Source organism: Dromaius novaehollandiae, chromosome 7 (genome assembly GCF_036370855.1).
Source record: "Dromaius novaehollandiae isolate bDroNov1 chromosome 7, bDroNov1.hap1, whole genome shotgun sequence".
Classification (NCBI taxonomy): Eukaryota; Metazoa; Chordata; class Aves; order Casuariiformes; family Dromaiidae; genus Dromaius; species Dromaius novaehollandiae.
The window spans coordinates 657,894-685,866 of record NC_088104.1 but is presented as its reverse complement, the minus strand read 5'-3'; the positions used below and the strand labels follow the sequence as shown (position 1 = coordinate 685,866).

Here is a 27,973-nt window from a genome sequence, read left to right as displayed (position 1 = left end):
CACTATCTCTTCACAGGAACAAACATACTGAGATGAAGGTTTCTCTTCAAACAAAAAGCACAAAATTGTCCTCGTGATGCACAGAGGTCTAAGCTGGGTACTTTGCAAAGCACTGTGTGTTCAGAGAAGGATTAAAGAGCTGGAAAAGCTCTTTCCAGTGCTTTGCCAATTGTGTTGGTTCTACAAATGCTAAAATCTTGTCTTTTGTATTCATGACTACCATTCAGTGGCAGCTTGTCTTTACAGTTATATTTACTGAGAATAGAAAATACTTATGTTTTCCTGTCAAGGTAGTACAGAAAAAGCACTTCCTGCATTTTCCAAGCAACATGTAAACAAGATCTCAGGGAAGACAGGCTTTCCCAAGACTTCTACTTCCACAGACTCCAATTCATATTATCTACAGACCCCATATGATTAGAATATGTATTACTGCCCCATACATGTTGATCCTATTCTGTAGTCAAACGGGGGAAAGAAAGGAGATCCCGTGTTTCTGTTTCCTCCACATTTTCTTCTTAGTGATTTGCTTTTCACAAGAAAGAAGAACTAAGTATTCCCTGTTTGCACATCATTGCCTTTGAAAAAGTTAATGGGGTAGCAACTAGGGAGGAGGCATGCAGCTCACTTATCCTCAACCTCGACCAGTGCACTCAAACAAGGAAAAACTGTAAACTAGCTCACAAGATGAATCTCCCCAAAACTACCATAATAACACAAACAGAATAAAAATGGGTATGATAAAACAAATTCTGACTATTCACTTTTAGCACCTTTGTGTAGCTTTTACGGCATTCTGTGAAGACTGTCAGTTATAACATTTTCCCTTTGTTAAACTTTCATTTTTATCCCTCTGTGTAAATACAGCAATTACAATTTAACTCCATACTGCTACAATGTTAGCCCAACCCTATGATAAATGATAACCAGTTAAACAAGAACAGAGGCATTTCACAGCTTTCTCTCTCCACTTTCCAGCTTATTAATATGTTTCCAAGGATAAGCACTGCTGTTTCAGAAAGTGGCTATTCCAAGGGCAATTACTAGAGAATTTGAATCAGTTTCTACCCACCAAGAAACAGGTATGTTTCTTGTTTACACTAGGTCGGGTATGAAGTTACAAATGGTAAAGAATTACATGAAATTACTGAACATCACGTGCCCTCTAGTGGCTAGTCAGTCTAATAGGAGTTGCTCTTGAGATACTTGTTCAGAAAAACAGGTATGAAGAAAAGTCATTGGCAGCTGGCCAGCTCCAAGGTGTTTGGGATCACATGGCATGTCAGACATGCATGATACTAAAAAATATTTTGCTTTGCTTTCCTTTGCTACCCACTATTTAGCTTTGTTTTCAGGGTTTTTTCACAAAACAATGAGTGATAGGAACAAAATAAAATCAATTCTGATGTTTAGCCTTTAAGAAAAAAACCAGTATGTGAGGGAATGAGTGTTGTTGTTATGATATGACAGGAAGAGTGAAATCTGTGCAATGGTTTCTGTAGAGGTCAGTTTGTTGCAATTAGATTATTTAAAATTGATTCACTTATTCCACCACCAAATGATGTTAGGTTCTTTTAAACAAGGACTTTGAGGCAGATAAAACAAGTGGTGACAAAGGTGTATCTTTCTAGTCCTTCTGCCAAAAAAGTTTCATTCCGTAACCAAAAATGCCAGGAAGGCAAATCTTTTTCTTAATGTTATTACGCTTCTCCTTCCAGTGCTATAGCACCATCCCTGGACACTTCTTTTTCACCAGCAGCCTGTGAAACAATTGGCATCCGGATGAGAATCAGGACTTGGACTTCTCAGTTTCCAAGAACCCACTGAGAAGAAACAGAAAAGCTCCACGGATGTGAAGTCACACTTCCTCCAGAATTTGTGGAATGTGTAACATACATTCATGTGAACAACTATATCAATACCAAATCATTGAATGTATATACCCGCCTTCGCTAATGGTCTTTTCCATGCTTTAGATACTGAACAATAATGTTCTTTAGGATATGATTCAACTTCTGAATTACCATGAACAGACTCTCAATAAATACCTAGCATAGAGAAAAAAAAACCAGAAAAATAATTTTAAAAAAAATGTATTAATAAAAAAGAGTCATATACCTGCACCAGAATAGTCTTGTCTCCATCATGTTTCTGTAGCATCTAAAAATAGATATACAGACTCCACTGTAAAATATACTGCCTCTCTGTGACCAAGCTTAAGAAAACAGCAGTAATATTTCACCATTGAGTTATCGGACAAACACAAACAGGATCAATTTATACCAGGAGCCACAAATTAGTAATTCTGGAATTTGAAAACAAGCAATACTGAAGAAAAGGTGGATGGGGGAAAATACTGCAGAGTCATGAGCAACAGATTTAAGAACACTGAAATATGAAGTAAAACATGATACTTGAAAAAGATATTCCATATGCCTGTATGCTGATGTTCTTGTTTCAGACCTGCTCTATGCCTTGCATATAACTATGCTACCAGCTATTAGCTAGATTAGATCAGGTAATCATACAGGCTGCTTGGAAACATGTTGATTCTCGATTCTGACAAGTGATTTTTTCAAATTTTGGAGTCAGGTAATAACTTGCCTGTAGAACGCAGCTTCTAAAAGCAGAATTGTCATGAAATGTAAAAGAGTTCCAGAGCAGCGAGAGCATCTCTCAAAAAAAATTGCTATCACTATTGTCTCTTAAGATGGTTTAAATTCTGCATCTTCCCCCAGGCTATCCCACATCAGCTTCCATTCTGACAAAACCCACATTTTAAAAACATATAGCATCATTACAATACAAATACCATTCTTAGTTCAGTCATTCACAGACTAATATATATAACAAAAAAATCTATCCCCAGCATCAGCTGAGTATCTCTGAAATCTGGTATTTATGCAACCAGGAGATAACTTCAGTGGAAATAGGACAGACAACGGCACGAAAAGGGAGAGATTTCAACTGTACTATCATTGGTCACAGAAGAATGATTCTCTCCCTCATTCTTCCCATCCTTCCCACCCACACAAACAAATCTAATAATCTCCAATAGGAAAAATGTAAACAAATTAAAGCATTAAATAAAATCAGATTTAAAATACCATAACACCAGGGTAGAATTGTAATAGTGCCAAGGGTTTCTTGTCAAGAACAAGAAACTATTCTGAAAATGGTAGGAGTCCCATTCACAGCAGCTTATATTTTAGCTTATATATTAGAAGCAATGGAGATACTGAATTAAAGAGAAAGCGGGTCAAAGAAATAACAAAGCAAATGGTGAATTATATTTAATATCATAAGAATTCCACAACATCAACTTACTATTTCTTGTTTAAATCAAAGAATGACATGATTTCATGATTTTAAGATTTCACAAGAATTTCTGGAACAGATGTACAAGAGCATTGAACCTTCCTATTATAAATGGTATAGACAACACACTAAATCTATATTACATGACTGCCTTATGTGGTAAAGTTATGCAATATCACCCCTCCAATCTGCATGCTACAAATCAGTTTCTTTTATGTTCCACTTGTTTTATGATTCACCCTCACTATCAGTTTTCAATATGTTTTTCATATTTGCACTTCTAATTCCACACTATGTAACTAAATTAGGCAAATGGCTCAGTCTGACCTTGTGATTTCACTACTAAAAACACAGACTCTTACCAGATGACCTCAAGTGTGGATTTTAAAGACATTGAAGGAGTTATCACTTAGACAACTCCTTGAAAACCCAAGCTTAAATATGTGAACCAACAAAAGATCCAAATTTAAACCTATTCAGAGTTGTCTTCTTTTACTGAGTTTTACAGAGGTTGTGAAATATGTTATAGGAAGCATGGATGAGAACTGCTAAAGCTTTTAAGCCTTAATAAAAATACTGTTTTGCTTTTAACTAAAGCCAAGGAGTAGGTTGTGATATTGAGGAGTATGGTTTTAGACAACGGGTGGAGATGGTTACCTTACTAACATTGCTATCATTTTAAGCAAAAACATGAAGCCAATATATATCATCATTAGGTGTCATGGCAGCAAAAGAAGTTGAACAAATCAACTGCCAAACTCCAAAAAGTCTGAACTGTAGGGACTGTGGGAGTTTGACACTAAACCTGCACGCAGGAGTTGCAAGCTGCAGCAAGTTAAGCAGGTGCTCACATGGGTATTCCAGATTCTTCTGCTCTACATGCTTCATCATTCTTTATTTATATTTTCCCTCTCTCACTTTTTTTTTTCACATCTGTTTTTTTCTTATCTTGCTAGCAGGTTCAGAAGCATCTCTGAGATACTTCATTTTCCTGTATAAATTCTAGGTCCATCACCAAAAAGATATATGTAGACTGCTCTAGCAAATTAAAATAACAGCTATTTATAGAATATAATACCCACTAAAAGAGGTTATATCTGGTCTGAGTAGATGAGCTCTAATGGGGCCTTAAATCTAAAATGAAAGCACGATGTAAGGGAATAACTACCGTAACTTTTCAAAATATGTCAGTAATAAAACACACAAGTTTGTAACTCTTTCACAATGCCTGCCTGAGAACGATGTTGCTGTCATGAGAAGGAATAGTAAAAGGATTGAAGAGGTTTGCTTCAGCTTCTAGGTTTGATGTTTATTGACAATATCTAATAGTGACTAACATGCAAACAGAGAAAAGAAACTGCTGGTATGCAACCAGTGTAAACTGATACTGACTTTGGTTCATTTGTCCTTACTATTAGCAGAGGCAGGAAAGAAAAAAAAAGAAATACTGCATTATCTCAAGGAAGACTTCCCAAATCATCTTATTCAGCTCAGATATGAAGAGGGAACCATATGTGTGTTTATGTAAATAAACTGAAAAAAACAACATGGCTCAGTTGAAGCAGAGTGACATTAATATGAAAATCTTATTGTTATTGAACAAATACTTCAGAAAAAGTGTCTTTTGTTATCTTTCCTTCAGATCATTTTATCTGAAAGAATTGTTTTCCCCAATCAAAAATTTCATCATCCGCTCCAAGCTAAACACTTATTGGCAGACACATGCATTACTATTGACTTTAATATTTACAGGTTGCTTTTCTAAAGAGGAAATTGCTGCTTTTCAAAGCTATTTCCTGCCTCATACATGCAGAACTAAAATATCAAACAGATCGGGTTTAGACTGGATATCCTTTAACTTTTTCTGCTCTAAAAAACCCAGCCAGCAGTAGTCATCCATCACGGTAGCTGTCCTGCTGTAAATCCCTACTGGTTTCTCATTCCTTGTTCTCTCTTCCTTTCTTTTCTATTTAATTTTCCCCTCCTTCTGCCTCCACTTAATCACATCCTATTTTTACATTCTTACTCTCCTTTTAATTGCTGAAATCCAAGCATAAGTCAATCCCAAATAAATCATGAGACTAACATAATTTACACACCAAAGCTGAACATGGATACAACATATTAAAAATATCTCTTTGGCAGTGTGTATTATTGTTTCAGTAACTCCATGCAAACAAAAATAATGTAGTCCTATAGCAAGATAGGAAGATTTTGCTCTCAGACTTAGGAATGGTTTATTCTTACACGACAACTTATTTCAAGGAACTGCAAGCAATGCTTTTATTGTTGTTTAAGCCACAGAGTATTGCAACACAAAAAAAAGCAAGTGTTGGTAATGCTCTAATATTACTTACCATTCTCCCTCACCAGCACACATGTATACATAGGTACACAAATGCATACACACACACACACTTTTAACTTGTCTCGTCAAACCTAATGAGTAGGAACTATGCTTTATTTCATCTGCCCATCATCTTACATAGCCCTTACGGGCCTAAAGGTCCCATTATCTTAATGCAAAAGATTATCAGCACTGACAGATTCGAGATGCCAGAATTTTTACTAAAAATTTCCTCATCCACAACATAGTTTACACCATAGATAGTAAACATTAGAAGAGAATTTCTAAATAGAATTTCTAATTTTAAATACTGAAAATGAAAATGTGAATAACTATATCAAATAAATAGTTCAGGATTAGGTATATCTTACTTCCTGTTCTTATACTATATTGTCAGATTATTATAATCAGACCTTTATCTTGGATGATGCTATTTCTGCACAGGATAAAAGAGGATTAAAGACCAGAACTATATGATTATAAAAATCACAGATGGGATTCAGAAAATCTTACTGAGTAATAATTTACAACATAGTTATTTTAGAATTCGGTACTAATCATGCAAAAAACTTCATATGGAGTAAGACAGAACATTAATGAATGTTACCTTTGAAACCAGACCCTTTGTTGCTTCCAGGAAGTGCTTTTCTTTAACTTTTACAGGTAATTCATTAGCCGTACCGCTTTGATATTGACCTGAGGCAGTAAAAAGTTAAAGAAAACAAAGTAAATGTTTAGATGCATTAATTGTCAATGACAGTATTTAAACAGAATGTACCATATTTCCTTAACACTCTGTGACTAAGTTGTTGGATTCTTATTTAAAAAGGAAAAGGATTACAATGAATTATACAAGAGAAAATATGTAAACTCACACATGAAAAATCTGCCCATGCCATCCAGTGCTGTAAAATTTTAACTCAAGCCCACTATGACTAATGATACTTTTTAAATACATTAAGCAACAGAGAAAAATAATGCATGTTCCCTGTTTGCTGCAGTTTTGCATGTTGTTTTTGTTGGTATAAAACTTTATCACTGCTGTTGTCTCTTTGAAAATGTATCTATTTAAAATCAACACAAATGTCACAGTCATTCTACAGATACGATGCCTTAATTAAGGGTGAAATTACGGTGCCACTGAAGGCAAAGTGACTGCATTGTGGACAAAGATTTCATTTCACATCACAGCTTCAAAGAGCAAATGAAATTCAGGCTGGATTTTCTGAATGACAAAATCGTATCTTTTGGCTGAAGCGAAAAAAAATGGATAATTTAAACATTATGAAAGGTGGGTATTTTAAATAAATTCTGTGAAGCAGCTTAAGTAGTGTACCTCTATCTTATTATTATGTATTAGGCAATTCAGAAGGCCTTGTCGAAAGCTTCATTGCTGTGTTTTTGAAGTATGATAATGAGTTGTAACAGACCTGGAAACAAAAGTGTTTTTGAAATTCTTTTTTTAGTATGTATATAACTCACAACCCAGAGAAAACATCTCTATCTATCAGTTAACAATCTTCTGGGCTCAATTCCAGAGTCGAAGCAGCTCTCTGGGATGCTGCATGTGTATTTTGGATGCTATGCCTCCAAAGTATCTAAAATATTTTGAAGATGTGTGTGATTTTAACAGACTATCTCTTGTAGATTAAGAATAAAAGCTTGTGAGTATCACCAAGCCCCTTTTGTATTGCTGCCAACATAGTTTTGTTAAACTTTCTTCTTTAAGCACATAGGTTTTGCACACTGACATGCAGTGCCTTTTGCTTACATGTCTCAGGGATTATGGTCCTTGCAGCTTTAGCACTAAAGCCCTGTTTAGTTAAATCATATTCAGGCTTTCAAAAGTAAACTGATTTTTAAAGCTGCACAGGCTGCTTCTGACCTCGCCGGTAGGTCAAATGTCAGTTTGGGGACAACTCCTTAAGAAACACACAGTGGCAGAGTTCCGAGCCCCAGAAGGGCAATCCCCCTTCTCCTGCAAAGGCGTTTAAGTGACTCCTAAGACTGAAGCCTGGGTGTTTCTTGTTACACCACGGCTTCAACAGCTTCACATTATGTTACAGGCTGTTAGCAACAGTATGTCCCTCTCCCCATCCTTTCCAAACCCAGTACAACACCACAGTAGAAGAGACAGTGGCTGGAGAGACTTGCCCATGACTACCATTTGGGCAATTCCAGATACAAATAGTAAAATAATCTAGATAAAGAATCTATATATGCATTTACTGCAGCCTGACTTCCTTTTATCGAAATAAGGGTGCTTTTCAGCAATGTGCTTGCTGGATTATCTGTTAAAAGAGCACAGTAACAAAAAGCGTCAATTCTTTCCAAGCAATTGCAATCAAATAGAAAATTAAAGTCTAACTCCACATACAACCGATGAGCAGTGACTAGGTTGTTACTAACTTGGAAAGAAGTTAACTGCATGACAATGTTATAATGACTAAACGGGATCTTTGAAATGTCTTGTTTAAACTGTCAATTTTAAGCCTTTCTTCTCTCGTGGATTTGGGAAACCCAGTGACGACAGGAGGCATTTTTAAAGTGTCAGTGTGGTTCGAATCTATATCAGTAAAAAAAAAGTGTAGAAATACGACACAACGATGAAAACATAAGGAGAGGGCAGCGGGATGAGGGCAGACCGAGGCGAAGGAGGTTTCAGCAGCCAACCCCACACTAACCCTCGTAGTCACCTGCTGCTAGCACAGTTATTTCAGTATATTTTCAGTCAAGATTTACATTTAATTCTCCCCCTTCGGCAGGCGCCGAATTCTTCCCCACGGCCTTTTCGGCTGACTCACACGCTGTCCTCAGGCGGCAGCCAGGCAATACACGTGTTTTCGCTGCTGCTTCCTCCAGCAAGACCTGCGGAGGGTTCAACACCGCGTCCGGCTGCCGAAACAAAACACCCGCGCAGCTGCTGCAGCCTCTGTCCCGCCGCAGGACCCCGCCAGCAGCCGCCCGCTCCCCCCGCGGACCCACAGCGGCGCTTCATGGCGGCGCCGCGCGAGCCGCCTCACGGCCGCCGCCCTCCGCCCGCCTGCAGGTAGGGGCCGCGCGGGGGCGGGGCGGCTCCCCTCAGCGCGGGGCGCTCGTGGCCTCCCCTGAGGCGGCGGCTCCCCTCAGCGCGGGCGGGCGGGCGGCGCCCCCGGAGGTGATAATTCCCCTCAGCGCGGGCGGGCGGCGCCCCCGGAGGTGATAATTCCCCTCAGCGCGGCGGCTCGCGGCTAAGGCGGCGGCTCCCCTCGAGACCGTGGCTCCCCTCAGCGCGGGCGGGCGGCGCCCCCGGAGGTGATAATTCCCCTCAGCGCGGCGGCGGCTCCCCTCAGCGCGGGCGGGCGGGCGGGCGGCGCCCCCGGAGGTGATAATTCCCCTCAGCGCGGCGGCTCGCGGCCAAGGCGGCGGCTCCCCCCGAGGCGGCGGCTCCCCTCAGCGCGGGCGGGCGGGCGGGCGGCGCCCCCGGAGGTGATAATTCCCCTCAGCGCGGCGGCGGCTCCCCTCAGCGCGGGCGGGCCTTGGGCGGTGGGCAGCCAGTGCCGGCGCCCCTCAGCGCTGCTGCGGTCCCTCCCCCGCCTCTCCCGCGGGTCGCGGAGGGGGCAGCGCCGCTGCTCCGCGGGCTCGGCCGGCAGCGGTGTGACCGCGAGGTCGCCGGGCGGCGCGGGGGGAGGCTCTGCCGCTGCAGGCAGCGCCGGGGCGGTGCGGAGGGCCGCGGGGAGAGGAGAAGGTACCGCGGGGGGGAGCCGGGACCGCGGCTCCGCGGAGCGCCCTCTGCGCGTCCGGCCGTGCTGCTCGCCGCCCGGCATCAGAACCCCTTTTATTTCCCCGTCTGCTGTTCCGCAGGCGCGTGCCGAGCCAGCAGTGGTGCAGGTGGGTTTTGTCCGCGTCCAGAATGGTGCCGGGATTCCCGTCTGGGGCCTGTTCCGTTCCTGAACAGGCAATAAATTTAGATGCGTAACGAGCTGTGGGAGCGTGTCTGGGAGGGCTCTCGGTGGTGCCCCGGGTGAGCCTGTGCTGGAGGCGGGCTGGCTTCAGCCAGACCTTGAAATGTCCTTTTTTTAAAGAAAAATCTTTTGTTTGAATCAAGAAACTCTGTTCAAGTGTTAAGTTTCATATGTGTTTGAAAGTTGTTTTCGTTAGGACTAGTCTAAGGAAAGGTTTGATGAGGTTTCTGTGTTTCACACTCTGAACTATTCTGACAGTTTTATTGCAGTGAGCCAACACCACGTCTGGGATCTCGGAACTGCCTCAGCTGCAAGACTCTGGAATCTTTTTACTCTAATTCAAACTTTGGGAGAGTTTTCTTATCGTACTTGTTTAAAGACGCCTCTCGCGTTAGCTCCAGCTCGTGAAGAGGAGGGTGGGTGTTTCACAGCTGGGGAGCTGGAGGCCTTCAGACTCCTGGTGCTCTTTATTAACAGATTATAGAAAATGGCTTACACTTCCATTTCAGAGCAGACTTCTCGTTTTGCACTTCGACTGCCAAAAGATTTTTTATTCAGTCTAGCCATCTAGCATGTATTTGCAGCTGTAAGGCTACTATATGACTCATTTGCTTATACAGCAGTATAATTAACTAAATATTGAAAAGCAAAGCCTAGGTGTCACAGAACTGGGCACTGTAAGCCCACTTTGGACATGCCTAAGGAGAATTCTTGTTTAATAAATTAATTAAATCTGCAACCTGGAAAATACAAGGCAAGTACTCAGATTTGATGGCAAATGGGTGTTTGTTATATCTGCTCCAAAAAAACCCCAAATACGTTGGCAGAGCTGTTTCCCAAGCAGTTTGGCTGATGGAATTCAGCAGTTCTTCTTGGTGTTTATTCCTCTCGCTGCTTCTTTCCATTCACCCAAGTTTGAGTTTGAAAGCTGTAGTCTTGATTATTCACAAAAAGAAAAGGAACCTTGCTGTAAGATGAAGCTACTAGTTCAAAATAATCAGAAATGCATACAGAGTTTGTGCTTTCTTACTCTGGCAGTTGAAAAACTTTTAAATACCCTTGTGAGCAGGAAGAAGGGTGTTTTTTGACAATTATCTGAAATAACTTTACTTTTTTTTCAGAATTGAGTTTTCTGACACATCTCAAAACAAATTGTTATTAGGTCATCTGTAGCTTAATTAGTGCTAATCGCTTTTGTGATTGGCAGACATTTTAATAAAATGTAATTAAGCTCATTAGAACATAAGTGCAAGATAAGTATGCAGCTTGTTGTTCTCTGCATTATTAGCTTTATTCTACAATACCCTGAGCAAATCATGAAGCATTTATTGCTGCTAGTCACATTCAATTTGAAAACTGAAAATGTTTAGAGTTATTTTGTTTTTTAATTGGATGTTGAATCTATTACATCTGAGATTTTTGGGAGAAGAATGCATATGGACTTAAGGTATTAAGAATTAATATGGTTTCCAGGGACTAAAATCTAATGACTTTTTGATTATGGTATTTAGAAGTTGATCTGGGTATACCATGACGCAGAAGTTTAAAGTCTTTGATGAATCTCTTTGGCTTGCTTTTTCTGTATAGGTGTGTGTTTAAAAGTGAAATATAGATAGAGTTAACAAGAAATTATCTTCCAGTATTTAACTTAAAAATTATCTGGGGTATAAGTATTTTCTTGGGAGGGTTTTTTATTTTATCGCCTTCTCCAAATGTTTGGTATGTAATTCTGCAGATGTTTTAAATAAATTTTGTTTTCTTCTTGCAGTGAAAGCTTGGAGGTATGAGAGTGTCTAAAAAGTAAGAAAACGGGTTTGTTGGGAAAAACGCTAAAACTCCAGGAAAAGAGAACACAAGGTATTGCATTGTATGGCTATGTTCTCCCATAGTTAAAATTTACAGATATTGGGCTGTGGGTAGGGGGGGAGGGGGAAGACAACTCTTCAGTTTTGAAAAGCTTAATTGCTAAATTAACTTGTGCAATTTATAAATAAAAGGCAACTTTGAGGTAGTCTGCTGCTCAAAAAAAAGTTCTTCAAAACCTGAGGAAAATGCCTGGCAATGTGAGACAAGGGCTGAATCTTTTTTCTGTCTTCATATATGAGAAAGAGGTGCTCTTTAGCGTTCTGTATCTCTTCTCTCAGTCTCAGTTTGGCTATCTTTCTCTAATTTGTCTTTTTCCAACTCCCACTTCCTAAGGTTACTCAAGCTATTTTATGCCAAAATGAAAGCATGCTTCTGAATGAGGTAGCAGTGATTTGTTCAAATAGTTTCTCTTATGGCCTTTTCAAACCAAGTCTGAATACCTTTCTAAAAAATAAATGTGCTTTTGTTAAACATCACTTAATTTAACAAAAACTTAACTTGGCCAATATAGGGATAAGAGGGTAAAACTTTAATGACTGGTGATGTTCCCGAAATTGGATTAGAGTCCAAATCCAAAGGGGAACACACACTGCCTAAATAGAGCACAGGTTTTTGTTTTGATTGCAATTTTAAAATTTCTCTGTGGCCACTCAATTTGGAAGCACCTTACCTCACCAGATATCTTCTTGTTTGACTAAAAGGTCTTTACTTAGTTTCCTGCAATTCTTTTTGGCCATATCCAGAACTGCAGAGCTACTTAGATACCTAGCTTCCTCCATAATCACTGTGTGGTTCAGAGCGACACTGAGGTGTTTGAAGGAGCCTGATTCAGTGATTGCGCTTGGAACACATCTACTTTGTCCTGGTAGCCCTTACCTCGCTTTACAAAAAAGTGGTGTACAAGTCCTCTCCATTATAATGATTAGGATATTTGCCAGGAAATGGAAGATCTGAGTATTAACCCCATGTCAGCTAAAAGCAATTCTTTTACTTTATCACTTGCCTTCACCAGTGAGCTAGATACTTCCTGTTGAAGCTGAGCCACTTCACAGAAAAGGCTTAGGATTCATGGGAGTAAGATGAAATGTTATGGTTAAGGTGCTGAACTTCGAGAGCGGACCTAAAATTTCCATCCCCTTGGTATTTATAGCTGGTGTGCATTTAATACCTTCCTCTCTTACATCAGTGTTCAAAATAGGTGTATACACTTTTAGGGAAGCTGAGACCAGAACTTGGAAAACCTCCCTTTAGTGAGTGCTCCAGCACATAGTGTTTGCTTACTTTTTTCCTAGCTCTCTAAAACTTGAGGTTTTTTGCTGCACAGTGGCCCAGCCCCAACAGAAGTCCACAGTCTGGTCTCGTAGACTGTCTTGGGAGTGGGAGGTGTGGGTTTAAATCCCTTAAGAATGAATTCTAGGCTGTCCTCATTCAGGTTTCCTTGGAGACAGTTTTAAACATTACTTTATTAGGTATGGGTAGACAACACGTTGTTTTAAAGGTGGATTTGTCATCTTACTCCTGAAGAGTATTTGTAAGTGGATATTTTACCCTTGGGAGTGGGCTCTGACTTGTGTCTGGTTGGAGTTGCCTTTCCTTCACTCCCAGTCCAGGTGCTCGGCTTGTAGCAAACCTGAATTCTGTGCAACACTTTCTGTTAGTGTTTGGTAGCTCTCTGCTCAGCATGTGTGTGTTTTTTTTAAGCTTTGTTTTGTTAAGATCCCTTCACCTTCCCAACCAAAATACATAAGGCTTTTAGGCCAAACTCCAGGTTCTGTGTTTTTCACCTTACAATCCAAAGCTCAGAAAGTAATTGCTTTGGCACCTAGCTTGCAGAAATACAGTCCTCTTGGAGAAATACAATCCTCCTGTAGGAACAGATTTAAAAAAAAAAAAAAAAAAAAAAAACCTCTTAGCCTTAGTCAAGAACCAGTAACATTTACACTAGAAATCCAGGTTTTATGCATAATGATACACTGATGCAGGACCAGATTAAATGTTGCGTCATATATCTAAGAAGAACTTCAGGCCGTGCTTGTGTTGTCCTCATGGCAGGTTGCTCTGGGCTTGCTGAAGAGGCCTGCCCAAACTGGGAGCAGCTCCCAAACCCTGTCTCACAGCATCTCTTAAAATTACCCTGAAGGCTGTGAGTTATTTGGGGAATAACTCACTGTGAGATATTTGGGGACCTTTAATGGCTAAGGTGCGTGTTACCTGTAAGTAAAGCGACATCTATACCATGGAGCTTCTGGGGTACCCAAGTAACTAAAGAATCATTAAAAAGCCTGTATGAGATAGCTGAAGTGGTCCAAGTGACCTTGTTCTGATTCCTACTTTCCCCTCTCCCCCCACTGAGATTTAAGTTGCCTAAATTACGTGGTTTTGATAACAGTATACCTTTCTTCTAACGTCAGATAATCTTTAATGTGATTAAGGAATATAGCTCCCAAACTTAAGTCTCTGTTACAGATTGTTTTGCATTAAGAAGTCTAGAAAATTAAAAAAACAGTTTTTTGAGAGATAGAAATGCTAAATAAGATTTTTTTTTTCTTTTACTTTGCAGTTATATTGCCAGAGTTTCAAAAATTCGAGATGTGAGTGTCTTGCTAGCAGATGCACTAGACAAAGTAAGTATATCTAGCCAAACAAGATACATGTTTGTCAGAGCCTTTCCTAAACATAACAAATCAAAAAGTGAAATTTCTTTAAACTGCTGTCATCTGACATCTGTAGGTTTGTGAGCTACCATTAAACATTCCTGAGATGACCTTTTTCTTCAGAGAAGAAAAGTGGTTAAAGTGCTACAGGGCAAAAATGTAACTAGTATGCCTTCCTTATTCTGCTTTGTTTGACTCCACTCCTATTTAACCTTAAATAAGTAGCCACAGAGTAATTATACCTGCTACAGAAAGGTATGGTAAGATATTAAGGTGTATGCTTTTTTTAAACTGCTATGTTGATTTCAGATTTCTGAAAATGTCAGGAAAACATCAGTGACACAGTAAGTTTGTGGCAGAGCTGGGATTACAACCCAGAACAATCTGCTCTTTGGTTTTTTTACCTAATCATGGGAATAGTTTTATTTCTCTGTCTCCAACTTAGAGAAGCAAGAACATAGCTTCTTGAAGGTAATGGATAGGATTGCTGAGACACAGTACAGGGGATACCAGACAGCAGGCACAGCATATTCCACTGTTGCTGCATATTGTATGCAATTATTTCACCTGAGGTCTGAGATTCGATTTAGATAGTTAATGCTGTCTTCTTGACTTCTCTCTTGGAAATACTGCAAGATGATTTAAAATTTTGCGTCACAAAGCTGTTGATGAGTCCTGGTCATCATTCTGCTTACAGCTTCTGTCCACAATCTCTTGCTAGGCAGTCGATGCAGTCTTATACTTACATACCTGGAAGAGCTGATTTTTACAAGCAGCTTTTTGATTTGCATGTTAACCTGAAGACTTGACAATTCTCACCTATGTTTTATTGTACACTTGCAGTCTTTAGATTCCAAAGCATACAAGAGTCCTGTAAAAGGAGGTCTCTGACCCTAGGTTTCCCGAAGCAGAGTCTCAGATGCAGAGTATCACAAACTCATTTACTGTAAGTGGTACAGCAGCAAATGACAGCTCGAGCTGGTGCCTCTGGAGAGGGACCCCAAACAAAGAACCCCCGGGCAATTATAACTGTACAATCTTAGTTCTCCACCCTTCACGCGGTAGTTCGGACCAATAGTAATATTCAGGGGTCTTCCCGCTCCTTATTGGGTCCTGTCATTGTCCCTCGAGGTCCAGAGGAGATAATTCCAGACCACAACAACTAACACTACCCCAGCAGTGAGAGGAGGCTTTGTTTCTCATGGGCCGGACACCCTGCACAGGCCTTATTTTAAAGTCTTGACATCCTCCCTTTCGGAGTGTGAGGCACAGAAGTACAGACTGCTTGTAACACCTTTGTCTGTTATCTGAGTGTGGCCTAAGGCTTCAACAAATTTAGCTACTCATGCTAAGTAAGTTTTATATAAGTTGTGCTAAGCAGCCAACTCTAGAGAGCCCCAGTCTAATATTCTTTAACAAGTTCCATAGAGCTTAATAAAGTATCAGTCACACCCTTTCAACAGCAGCCTCTCATTAACAGACAGGATCAAAGTCTTACTATGCAGGTCTTGACATTTGGCTTAGACTTGTTTGTTAAGGAGAGAGTAGATGCAACTCATCCTGTTTTTCTTCCACTTCTTCCTAGCTCTTCTGCTCTGACCTACCATTCCCTTCTCCTTCCCTTCCACAATCTCATGCATAAAGCTTCCTCAGTAGTTTAGAAAGTGATAATTAGATACCATAATGATTACCATGATGGTAATTTGAATCTGGGGAAGTAAAAAAGGAAAAAAGACCGAGCAACTTATTGTTAACTCTGTAGGATACTGATTATTTGCTCTGCTTACTTTCATGGCCCATTCTGTGAAACTAATAATGGAGAAAAATCAATAGTTCACTGAACAGACATTATCTGGTTGTCAGACTAACATCACTTTGAAACCACAAACTATAATTAGACGTACAGAGTTACCATGAGTTTTATGTATTGATCACTTCAACTCTTTTTGCAGTTAGCTTTTATTACCTTTTTAAACCACTTTTTTCATGTGATGGAATTTAGAAAGAAAATAGCAGAAAAGTTTTATTCTGTCATGACTTCCCCCTGGTCCCCCCCTCCCCCCAATGTTACAGATCTGCCACAAAATTCCTGGAGCAGCATTACAAGTGTCTCAGCAAAAGCCACAGCCTGCCTTGGAGAAGTTCATGCTGCCTAAAAGAATTTATATTATTCAACAGCCATGGAAATGTTAAGATATACATTAAAATACTCTCGTTTACTTAAAAGTGAGTTTCTATTCTAAATAGCACTTAGTAGTACACTGTGGTAAAAGGACAAAAAGCTGTGGAAATAGTTTGACTGCCTTGAGTCTGACTGTATTTCTGTTACTCACAATAAATATTTTATAAAGAGAGTTACTAAATGTACTTGGATTTTACTAAACTATCGTATGGCCTTTGTCTAATCCAGTTTCAGTGGTCTATAATTACTCAGTGCCAAGAAGTCTAACAGCTGCCCCTAAACTCTCAACCTTCTCTTTTCGGTAGTTGTTTTTTATGATAGCAAAGCAAAAGTGAAGCTGATCCTGAGAGAACAGGTCACAGCTAAAAGGCATGTCCCCTGAGAGATTAGCTATGCTAATAGTGAATGCTTTCAAATGCCTCTTAAATTCAAAATTGCCCACCATTTTGATCTCTGTTTCTCTTGTTTGTCCCTTTTTGTACTTTTAATGATATGGGCTGAAGTGTTCCATGTGAATGTCTGCCTTTGGCTGAATGCGTAATCAGGAAACCTCAGAAAATCCTGGGAAAGATTTCCGTGCAGTGGAAAACTCATTTTTTGTTGCATTTGTTTCTGTAAAAGTCTGGCTCTTCATGTTCTGGAGCATGGACCCCCTAGGGTGAGGGGGAAGAGAAGGTGGCGATTGAAACTGATGTTTGACAGTGGTAATTCATCAAAATTTGGCCAGGTTAGGAGCTTTTAAAGCCCTCACTAATACAGATTAGCAGAAAATTAAGCTTGGCAGCTAAATTCTCTGATAACATGTTGATGCTGAGTGTATTTGATTCCAGGGATACAAGAGCAGGCTTTTTCAAGCACTTTTTCTTTGAAATAAGGTGGCTCACCAGCTACAAGCAAGAAGGTCATCTTTTGTTTGTTTTTGCTGTCTGGGCCCTAGCAGAGGAATTAAGCAGCAGCAAGTGAAAACAGTCTGTTTATTTTAACCCTTTTGGGGTTGAGGGAGGGAGAGTAAAGGAAGTACGTAACAGACTTGAAATTCTGGGATGAGAGGGAAGACAGGAAGGTGTCTAGGTGCTGGGAACACAGTGATTTTGCAGGTAACAGTAATTTAAATGCGGAGTTTAAGGTTGAGATGATAGAATGGGAAATGAGGTTGAACAGCGATTAGATTGAGTGCAGACTGGAGGAAGTGAGGTCTGAGGGGTCAAGCTTAATGATGGGGAGGAGCAACTGTAAATACAAGTACTGGAAGTATCCTTGAGCCTTGCCTGCTTATGCTGTCTGCATAAGACAATAAAAAGTCAAAGTCCTGTGCAGTGCAGGACTGCTGTGAGCTCAGCTGACTTCTTGCTCTGATTTTTAATTTTGCTGGGAACCATTTTGGCTCCCTGTAACAGCTTCCTCTTTGTGAGGGCGTGGGTAGCGATTACAGGGAATATGCCACTAAAATTTAAGTCAAGCCCCTCAAATACCCTCTTATTCAATATGGAAAAAGAAGATGCTCAGGAATTTGTATTGTCAGTTAGGCTTCTTTTTATAGCATGCTTTCCACATGATTGCAATGGAAAGTCATTACATTTATTGCATACATATAAAGCATTAACTCTAAAATAGAGGGATTAAATAGAGGGAAATGGGTTACCCAGAATTAGAGTAACCACTTAACATGAATGTCTGCTTCCTTTTATCCATCTATAAAATGTAAATAACTTTTTACGTTGATCAAAGATTAAATTATGATCACAGAATGTGGTGATTAATAGTACGTACAATAGATATGATTACATCTTGAAAAAGTAGGAAAATAAAATGTAACTGCTGTTCCTGTAAGTAAGGCTTTGGGGTTTTTTTCTCATGTTCTTTAGCTGACTGATAGCTACTTGTAAAATAGTATCACTGTTATTCTGGGCAACTGGAATGTATTTTATGGATATTTCACTTGTAGGTATGGAATTTGGACAGCTGCTAGTTCTGCCTTCCTATAAGATACAGTGCACTTTTTCACTCTCTAGTCTGATTGACTGCACCCTAGCCTAAATGCATGATTTGAGTTAAAGTTGCCCATCATGTGTGAAATGATTTTATTAATGCTGTTGAGGCCAAAAATAGCACAGTGAACAATCAGTGGCTAATATCAATGGCTAATACATGTTCCCTACAGAATCGATGTCAGTAAAAATCCTTAAAATTCTGATCTTTATCCTTTTTGCTTCTGAAGAAAGCAATGGTTAATGGAAAATTATCAGGCCTGGTTCTGAGGGCTCTGAAGCACATTACTTTCCCTGAAGGGAGTAATATGCTTCTGAGAACAGTATATGCTCCTAAGGGTCTTCTAAGAAGCGTCAGTCTTCCTGGAAAAATGAATTCACGTGCATGTTGCAGCAGTGTCTAGGATCTGCATATGTACAGAGTACATCTGGAGTGAGGTAATGCTAGTTCTAACCAGCCTACCAGAAAACCTGCTTTAAGGTAAAATGGCTTCCTTACTCTACCTGCATAAAATTTTCAGGTAGAAAAAGGACCTAACAAGAAGCCAGGATAGAGGCCTAAGTTTATCAAGCTTAGTTGATCAGTTGTGCTAAATGTAGAGCAGATGCAGTCACCCCTTTTACTGTCATACACACCCTGCAGAGCAAGAAATCTTGGCAACAGATCTGTTTACTGCTTCTGTAGGATGTTGTCCCCTGTGGCATTATTACAAGCAGCATTTCAATATTTGCTTTGTATGTCAGTAGCATTTACTGAAGTCTTTGAAGAGAACCTGAAAATGTATAGAGAGCAAAGTAAACTCTACTTAAATATATTCTAAAGCTATAAACAGTCTGTAACTAAAAACACTCCCTTTTCAACAAAGTCAATCCGTCTTACTCAGCTGTTGTATCTTGACAGGAGCATTGTCAGGTGCAGTACTTTCTCTGTCTCATTTATTTATTTTTATTTAGGTGTCTAAACTTTGACTAGTGTCCTGCTTATGACAGTATTAATAACAAGAAATAAACAGCAAACAAATTAAATTTTGAACTTTTAAATACTAGATTTGACCTAGTTTTTCATCGTGCTTATGCCTTCCATTCTGTGTGTCCTTGTAGTGTGTGTTTGCACAATCTTTGTGATTGTGGTACTATGATGAATCACTTTGGAGATATTCTTGGTTTTTTTTTCTTTTGTTACAGGTAGTTTATTTTATTTAATTCTAGTCTTAACTTATCACTTTGCTTTCATTGTTAAGATATGGACCACAGCCGAATTCAGAACATAGGGAACAAATACAGTTTGTTTTCTGGAAAACCTTGCAGGGAGCATATTTTCAGGCTTCTTGTGAGTTATTGTAAATGATGCAGGCATTCAACAAGAATGAAGTGGTTTCAGGAAATGATTCTTTTCTGTTGAACTTGTTCGCCATTTTGATGGGCACAAAAATGGTGGTTAATATGCAGTCATTATCATCTGTAGACCTTGAAACACCTTACAGAGATAGGAAAGACTGAAGCCAAGTGGCAATGAAAAGAGATTTCAATAAATGTTGATAGGTTAGCAGGCCTTTAGCCTTTTGGTAAATTTGATAATATCCCACTTACATTTTGTTTGAAGGCCTTAAGCATCTATGTTTTGCTGGAGTTCCATGCAGAGATGAATTTCCTCTTGGGCAAGGAAGTGTCTACCTTTGAGCATTTGACACTCCCAGTTTGGGTGGTGCTTGACAGTTATTTTGGAATTTGGCTGTGAGTAGGCTTGGATGATCTGGAATGAAATATAGTATGTGTTATTAAATGCACAAATTTACTGAAGTCTGAATCAAGAGTAAGTGATTTCTGACTCTTGTATGAAGGAATGGAGCAGATGAAATGGCAAAAAAAAATTATATATGGCTAATCTGGGAAGTTATAATGAAAAGGAACTGTAACGAAAGACTTAGGAAAAAAAAATATTAAGTGCTGTTCTAAAGACTCTCTGCCTTCCAGGCTGTACTAGTTCAGGCTGTCCCCTCTAAGAAGTATGTCCAGATTTGCAAATCATCCCAAATCTGGTGACCCCTCCCTGGTGTGCAAAACTCAATAAAATCATTCTGATAACTGGTAACACAAGAGCCAGAGCATTTACTGAGTTTGTCTTTAGCTGCAATGATGGAGGAATGTGCTTCTGGAATGGTAAAATTCGTTGTTCTAATCCCGGTGTCTTCTGCGAGGCTTGCATTGTGATTGTGCCTCTTGTACATAACACCCATAAACGGTTCACAGTAAAGTAACCTTTTCTTTTGAAAATCTCACTGTCCTTGGTGTCCATCATTTCAACATGCTGCCAGTGCCCTTGTTTCCTCTCTGCATCTGGTAGATCATCCTCTCTTCTTCACCATGAGCAGGACAGATACTTACAGCTGATCAGTGTAAGTGGAGGACAGTTCACTTCATACTTTTGGATGACTTGTGAGTTAAATCTTCTTGGGGGTAGGTAAGTGTGATGGGATTATTTGCAGGCACACAGAGTTCCAGTAGTTCTGCTTTTATGCTGTTTAAATTTCAAGGCCTAAAACTTTGTCTCACTAGTTCTTGTCTTCCCCACTCTCAGTTGAAAGGCTGCTGCTCTGCCAGTATTCTGCAGAATATGTTACTGGAGCAGGAACATACCTGGCATCAGTTTTCAGTCTTGTGCAGCTGCTGTAAACTGTAAAGGCACTTTGGCTTCCGTTTTCACCAGTCATAGTTTTCCCTTTATTCAGCAAAACCATGCAGACAACAGTGATTCAGCATGCTACTGAGTATATTTATTACTCATGTCAAAACTGGACTTAGACTGCTGGCTCACTCCAGTCTTGATGGATTTTAGTGGAAAAAAAATCAGATAACTTTATTATTAACAGAAATTTCAGTCTGGCACTTCATTTTTAAGATTTCCAATTTTAGTTCATTTTTGGGGTTGGAGAGAAGAACTATTAGAATTATGAAGTCTGAGTATTTCCTATTCTCCAGCTCTTATTGTTTGCTGAAACTTGAGAGGATGTTATAGGGATTTATGATTCATATATCAAGCAGAACTTACAGAAATTTCAATAGCTGTTAATTATTATGCGTATACCATCTTTGCCACAAGAGGTTGCTGTATGCTTACAGTTCATTTGGCTCAGCTTCTGCCAGCTGAGCTAGCCTCTGAAAACACAGCTATTTCCCTCACAGTGAGGTAGGTACATCTTAATTTTCACAAAGGTTGTTGAAATAGTTTCAAAGAAAAGTAATAGATTAATTTCTGAAAGTATCATTTGGCTTTTCACAGAGGACATGACTTCCTGGAAGCTGTAAAAATACAAAGGTCATAATTTATTGGTAACAAAAAGTGGTATATGATTCCATATCCTTCCGACATTCTCCATGTTCATAGCTGTAGCCAATTGCATATGAAACATAAGACAAGGAATACAGGAAAATGCATGTGATACTGGTATTAGATTAACTTCTATAGAGAATCACGATTTGCTGTTTTTGTAGACGCTTTCATCTTATGTTTCTAAACAAATTTCGGAACCAATTTATTGCTCCGTTAACCAGGCAATGTTCAAAAGTTGGATATAGCATTTCATATTCAACAGTTATGCGAAAAGGCATGGAACTTATGAAACTGACATCATTTATACCAAATGCTGTTCTCCTGTATTTTAGGCTTACTTATGGTGATTACTTCAGTAGGTATTTTTATATGAAAAAAATAATTGAGACTTTCTAAACTGTTATAATAAATTTGATTTTTTTATATCATTTTAGTTGTACAATATACATTTACTGCATACTGAAATAGAACAGGCACTAAAGTTAAGAATGACTTGAATTTTTAACTCCCATCTTCCACTGCTCATAACCTTCTGAAATTCCTTCTAGTTTAAGTTTTCCCATATTTGGTATCTTTTTTCAAAGTTAGAGTTGCAGCAAACTCTGAGCTATCTTTAAGCTACACAAGCATGAAATATTTGTTCTCTATATGTTACTGTCAAAAAATGTTCAAAACAATCCAAAGCTAGAATATCTATTAAAAAAAGCTGAAACTAAAAAAAACTTTTGACTTGCTTTATTCCATGGATTTCAGCCTTAAAAAGTAAAACAAGTCAAAAAGGGAAATTCAGAATGAGATGATTTTGTTTCACTTGGAGCTGTTCAGAGATGCCAGTCAGAGATGAGTAGGCATGTAGTTGTTTAAACTCTGCATGACGGTGTGTATGCATTTGAACCTCTCTGTTTAGTAGTTTCTGAGTTTTCTGAACGATAGTAATTTAAAGTATTATAGGGAGCTCTCCGGTTATGTTGAAAACTCTAGCCTTTGGCCCTTTAGTTGCAGCCTAAAACTGGCCTTGCTGTCTGGAGTTGTAATGATTTCTTAACTGAATTAAATCCACAAAAGATAAATAAGCAAAGGCATTTTAAACTGCTATAGATATATTTGTCATGATATATGTGTGACTATGACTTCATTCAGGGACTTAATTGAAGGAGAGCTTTGTTCAAGATGCCTTTTTTTAGCAAGTAAAGAAAAAGTGGGGCAGGGTCTGCAAACTGCAGGCCTGTAAGGAATTTAGAAACTTGGCTAGCAAAACTGGAATGCATATACTGTCCTATACAAATAAGCTTGCACTTCACAAATTGGTGAGCCTTAAGCTTGCAGCTAGTAGGGACTAGTATGGATAGTAGTATGATAATGAGCTTTAGCTAAGCCTACTTTTACTTTCAGAAGGACCAACAAGGACAGCTAACCTTTGGCACTTTCCCCAGCTCACATAAAACCTCTCAGTAGCCTGGTGGATGCACTGTGCCTTCAAATACTGCCAGCGAGGCAGAAAGCGTTCTCTTGCCATTATGGTGTATTACCTGATTAAAAACAAATTCTCTTTGTAAAGAACAGTCCATAATACTTGTAACAAAAATTTGAAAGGACACTTTTCACTATGCTTTGTTTCCAGCTTGATGGGGGGGGGAACCCTCCCCCTGAGAAGGGCCTCAGTAGCATTGATCTTTTCAACTGTGCACTTACGGAACTAATATCTAATAACTGTAACAACAGATTATCATCTGTTTCCAAACAAAAAACTCCACTGAATCTCTCTGAGATAGCCTTTCTCAACAGACTCTTCAGAAACCTTAAATTAGTACATTTGCCCTATAACACTGTATGTCTGACCTATTGCCACAGAAGTACAGAGAAAAACTATGCTAGTGAAATAGCACGAGTTACCAGCCATAATCACAGCTCTCCTTATTTTATTGACTGTTTTCATCAGAGGCTTCATTCAGTATTTTCCACTTAGGGATTGATTTCCAGACAAATACTACTAGAATTTCTTCAAATAGAAAACATTTGTGTCCCTGCTTCTATGATCTTATTTCAGGTTGGAGCAAATATTTTATATACAGCAATCTATGATAAACTTCCACCTTTGACAGTGCTTTTTTCTGAACTGGTGCTCTATGCTAAATAAATACACTAAATAAGAAACAAAATAATACAAAAAAATCCTGCCCTCTGCACCAGTCTACATTAACTAGCTATTTTGTACAGGGAAGAAATGGATAAGAGGAAAGGGAGGGCGCCTAAAGGGCGAAGAAGAAATTCTAACTTGTCTTTAATTGGTCTCTAACACGTTAGTAGCATCTCTGGTTGTTATTGCCTTCTTTTGCAGCAGTTTTGCTTCCACCTTTATATTCTGTTGTCATACTGTTTTTTGTTCAGGGGACTCCATAAAGAAACGGGATTACTTGACTACCAGTAGATGAATTGTCATAGCAGGAGCAGAGAGCGAGCCAGGAAGTCCTAAGGACAGGAAATGTCTTAATCGTCAGACTAAATCTCCTTTTAGGTAAGTGAAAAGTCAGTTTTCACTTATTTCAAAGTGTTTACATTAATCTAAAAGGAAATTTTGGCGCGCTTACTGGTCTACTAGCAGTTTGGGTAGCCAAATCATCACTTACTACTTGAATGGTAAAGACTCATCTGTATCATGCAAATGATTCTCTAGTTCAGATCTTTAAATATTTCAGACCATTATTTCAAACTTTTTAGCATCTAGATACTTTTGTGCACAGGAAATGAGTAACAGTGCACTCATTTTCAGTAATTGCCTTTAGAGTTGTGGAAATTAAAACAGGGCTATATGAGAAAATCAAAATGAAAAGGATTTCTCATACATGTAGGGATTTGTCACATGCGTTCATGGATTGCAAAGAGAAGGTTACATAAGGTGCACTACAATTTTCACCCTACGCTAAATTGTATTTCTTCTTTCATTTCCTGTAACCAAAAGTAATTTTTTAAAATATGCAGCCTCTCATAGGGTCCCTTAAAATATTACCCCATGTTAATTTGATTGCTGAAAGTGAGGCAGAGTACGTGCAATGAATGTTTTTTCTAGTTAGTAGCCCTTGTCAATATCTCAAATACCAGGGGTCCTTCAGGAATTCGGAGGTGTGACTACGCGCAGATTTCCTGCAGGAGCAAGGCTGGAATCCAAATTCTGCTTCTGAGAGTACAGGCCTTGCCTCTGAGCTAATGTAGAATTTTTATTGCCCATTAGCATTATAGAGACCTGCAATACATCGTTCAGCTGCTTTGTTTCTCTGATCACTCAGCACTAGGGTACATACTTCCTCTCAGTTCATGTGACTGTACACTGCTGGGACAGATAGATGTATTTGAAGAGAAGTATCCTAGTTTTTTCTCCTCGTGCTGCATGTTTGCAGTTGGCTGTCTTCTGAGCACTGTTTATATATGTGTGTTCATGGATCGTTACACCTATATGGACTGAATAAAACAACACTTTTCTTATTCCAGACAAAGTTTACTACCCATCTCTTGCTGCTTTTCTGACTTGCTGGAGCAACAAAAAAGCGACAATCTACCCAGCCACCAAAAAGTCAAGCAGAAGTTAAATAAGGAATTAATGCTAATCTGTAATTGATCCATAAAGATGAAATGGAAAACTGTTGGGTTATTTAGATCTACTCTTGCAGTGCTGTACCTCTGGCTTGCAATTCAGCCTTCTGTGTTCGTTGTCAGGCCAGCTTTTGTAGTGAGGTATGAGATGTAATTCCTACCTTTTTCTTTCTTTTCTAAGGGGTGTCTGTTTCTGTGTAATGAAGCTGTGTGGATTCTGGCTAAAAGGTAATAAACAGAAAATCCTTTAGGACCTGAGTGTAAGTACACATTCACAGAATAAATCCTCCTTCCCTTTAGAACAGCAGTTCCTATGGTAAATGGTAAGGGTTATTTGTCATCCTCCTCCCCAAGCCTCTCAGAAGTATACTACTGGCACACTGGCAGCAGAACAGCACATACAAATGCTGAGTTCTCCAAGGTGCTGTCTGCAAGACCAGACCTTACACAGAGGTCAGTTTCTGATAAATTTTGGAAAAATTACATAATAGAAGGGGATGGAAATAGGTGGACAGAAGGGAAGCAAAGCATAGGAAAGGGGAAGAATTGAAACTGAGCTGGGAAACAGTAGACAGAAGAGAGCACAGGAAACAAATTATTAATGGAAGCAACTGCAATAAATGTGATGTTCAGAATATTTTACTTGATATCACTGATTAATATTTTTGATATTTATCCTATTAACACTGTTATACAGCAGCACCTACACCTATGAGAGGTCTGTACAAAGAAGTATAGGGGAGACTGAACATCACCAATATGGGTAAGTTCCGATGTGTGTTACCAGCAAAATAACTGAGGCTCTGTGCAGGGTCTGCTGTGGACAGCAATTGCAAGAGCTAATCCAGTGCATGTAGTGAAATAGGTGTTGTTTGTAACTAGATACTGAGCTTCATTCTTGTTTTGTCCCGTTAAGCCATGTAACCAACTTTTAGCCTGGTTTCATAAACAGGCCTGTATAATCCCTGTGTTTGCATCTGTGTGCTTACCTACTTGTTCCCCTTCCTCTCTTTTCCTGAATAGCTTTTGAACATGTTGGCTCATTTCAAGCAAAACTAACTGAGGATAATAATACAATGAAATTTTATTAGCTGAAAATAGGTGGCCAAGATGAAAAACCTTCTACTATTCTCCTGTTATGCAAAGGGTAACATCACAAACAAAACCAGAATTAGACATCAGGTAATTGCATTTTGGATAAATACTATGAATGCCATTTTTATAGAAAAAAAAGAAACATAAATCAGAACTTACACCTTAGACATCTGCAAATCCAACAGAGACACAAAGCTTTTGAATACAAGGTGTTGTTGATTTTACTTGCTATGGAACAAGTTGTTTTCTTTGATTCAGTGAATCAAGAATTTTCTACCAAATTATTATTCTGTGTCAGACTGAATCTGACAGGATAAAAGCAGCTATATAGAAGGGAAGCTCCTAAAAGTTATAAAATTGTCTCGTTTGAAGGAGTCCTCCAAAAAGAAGCATTAGAATAGAAGCTTAAAAGGAGAGGCCCAAGCTAACAAAAACAACAGTGAAACTGAGCAGGAAAAGTGAGAAATCTGATTTCTTATTTCCCTAGCCCCAGTGTTAAGTGAACTGTGCTACCATTCTATTTCAGCCTGGTCTGAGGTTGCTGTTTTCCAAAACAGGTCTTAACAACTATTAGAAGCTTGCACAATAAACATGAGACTATGAGGACAGCCGTGACCTCTGTGGGAAGAAAAGAGAAGAGCGAAAGAATTTCAGTGGCTGGAGAGTGGACAAATAATCTGAACAGACGAGTGGAAGGAGCAGAGGGTGGAGCAGTGAAAGCAGAAAAACAGCTGTGAGCTAAACTCTTCCCTAGAGGAAGCTACTGATGAGAGCAAAAATTTTTCAGTTGCTGTGATCGAAAGTATTGCTCCACTGACACAAATAGGGAAGCGCCGAAATCGAGCTCCAGTTAAATATATCTAGATGCCAAACTTCTCTATGGAACAGCAGGACCTAAATCCAACTGACTCCATTCATAATACTGTTTCAAAAGCTTCTTGATTTAGATGCAGAGGAAGAGAAAGAGACCACAGACCTGACGAGGAATGTATCCCAGAAGAGCAGAGTCATAGCTCTCAATGTTTTTTGTCTCAGATTTCAGAGATGGAAACAAAATCATAAGAGGCTGCGAGAACTAAGAAGCTTCCTCTGAGAGGTAGAAAATTCCTTTCTTTCCAGACATAGGTCTAATCACAGAAGCAACAAGGAGGGAGCAGAATGTGGTTAATGTGATTCTCCATAGGAAGGAAGAGAAGCTGCTCTGCTGTATCCGGCCAAACTGAGTGGTACGTGGCATTCTACCCTTGTTTTGGGACAAGTCTTCAGCTGCTAAGCTGTTGAAGTCAAAAATGAAAGAACTGTGAGGTAATGAACAGTTCTGTGGTTAGAACCCTGAGAGGCTTCGTCTCCATTTTATTCTGCTCTCCTAATACCATAAAAGGCAATTATGTTAAATGCTCTTGTGAGGATGCCCTTCTTGTATGTGAAGTCATAATTTGTTGCTGAGCACATATATGGATTCTCTTCTGTACCCATTACAGAAAGAGTATTGGTGAAATGTATATACAGCATGGAATTCTCTGGCACTATAACAACTATTGTGCGGTTAAATTCAGAATTAATTTTTCATGATGAATTAAATATGAAAATAAATCATAGTTTGCCCAGCAAACCCTTACTATTTTGTATTGCCTCTACATTTTCCTTTTTTGGTGTGAGG

At 39.2% G+C, this 27,973-nt stretch overlaps 1 non-coding gene across 9 annotated transcripts; it reads left to right on the top strand.

The window, feature by feature from the left end:
• The first annotated feature begins 8,575 nt into the window (after positions 1-8,575).
• On the top strand, positions 8,576-27,931 carry LOC112988338 (uncharacterized). Of its 9 annotated transcripts, none has more exons than XR_010389866.1 (8): positions 8,713-8,822; positions 9,509-9,535; positions 11,378-11,466; positions 14,036-14,099; positions 24,019-24,145; positions 25,400-25,446; positions 25,916-25,981; positions 26,871-27,931. It is a non-coding gene; the product is annotated as an uncharacterized LOC112988338 (transcript). The 9 variants fall into 9 exon arrangements; XR_010389863.1 differs by lacking the exon at positions 9,509-9,535 and adding an exon at positions 8,864-8,959 and having other exon boundaries at positions 8,723-8,822; XR_010389859.1 differs by having other exon boundaries at positions 8,723-8,959.
• Positions 27,932-27,973: the final 42 nt, after the last annotated feature.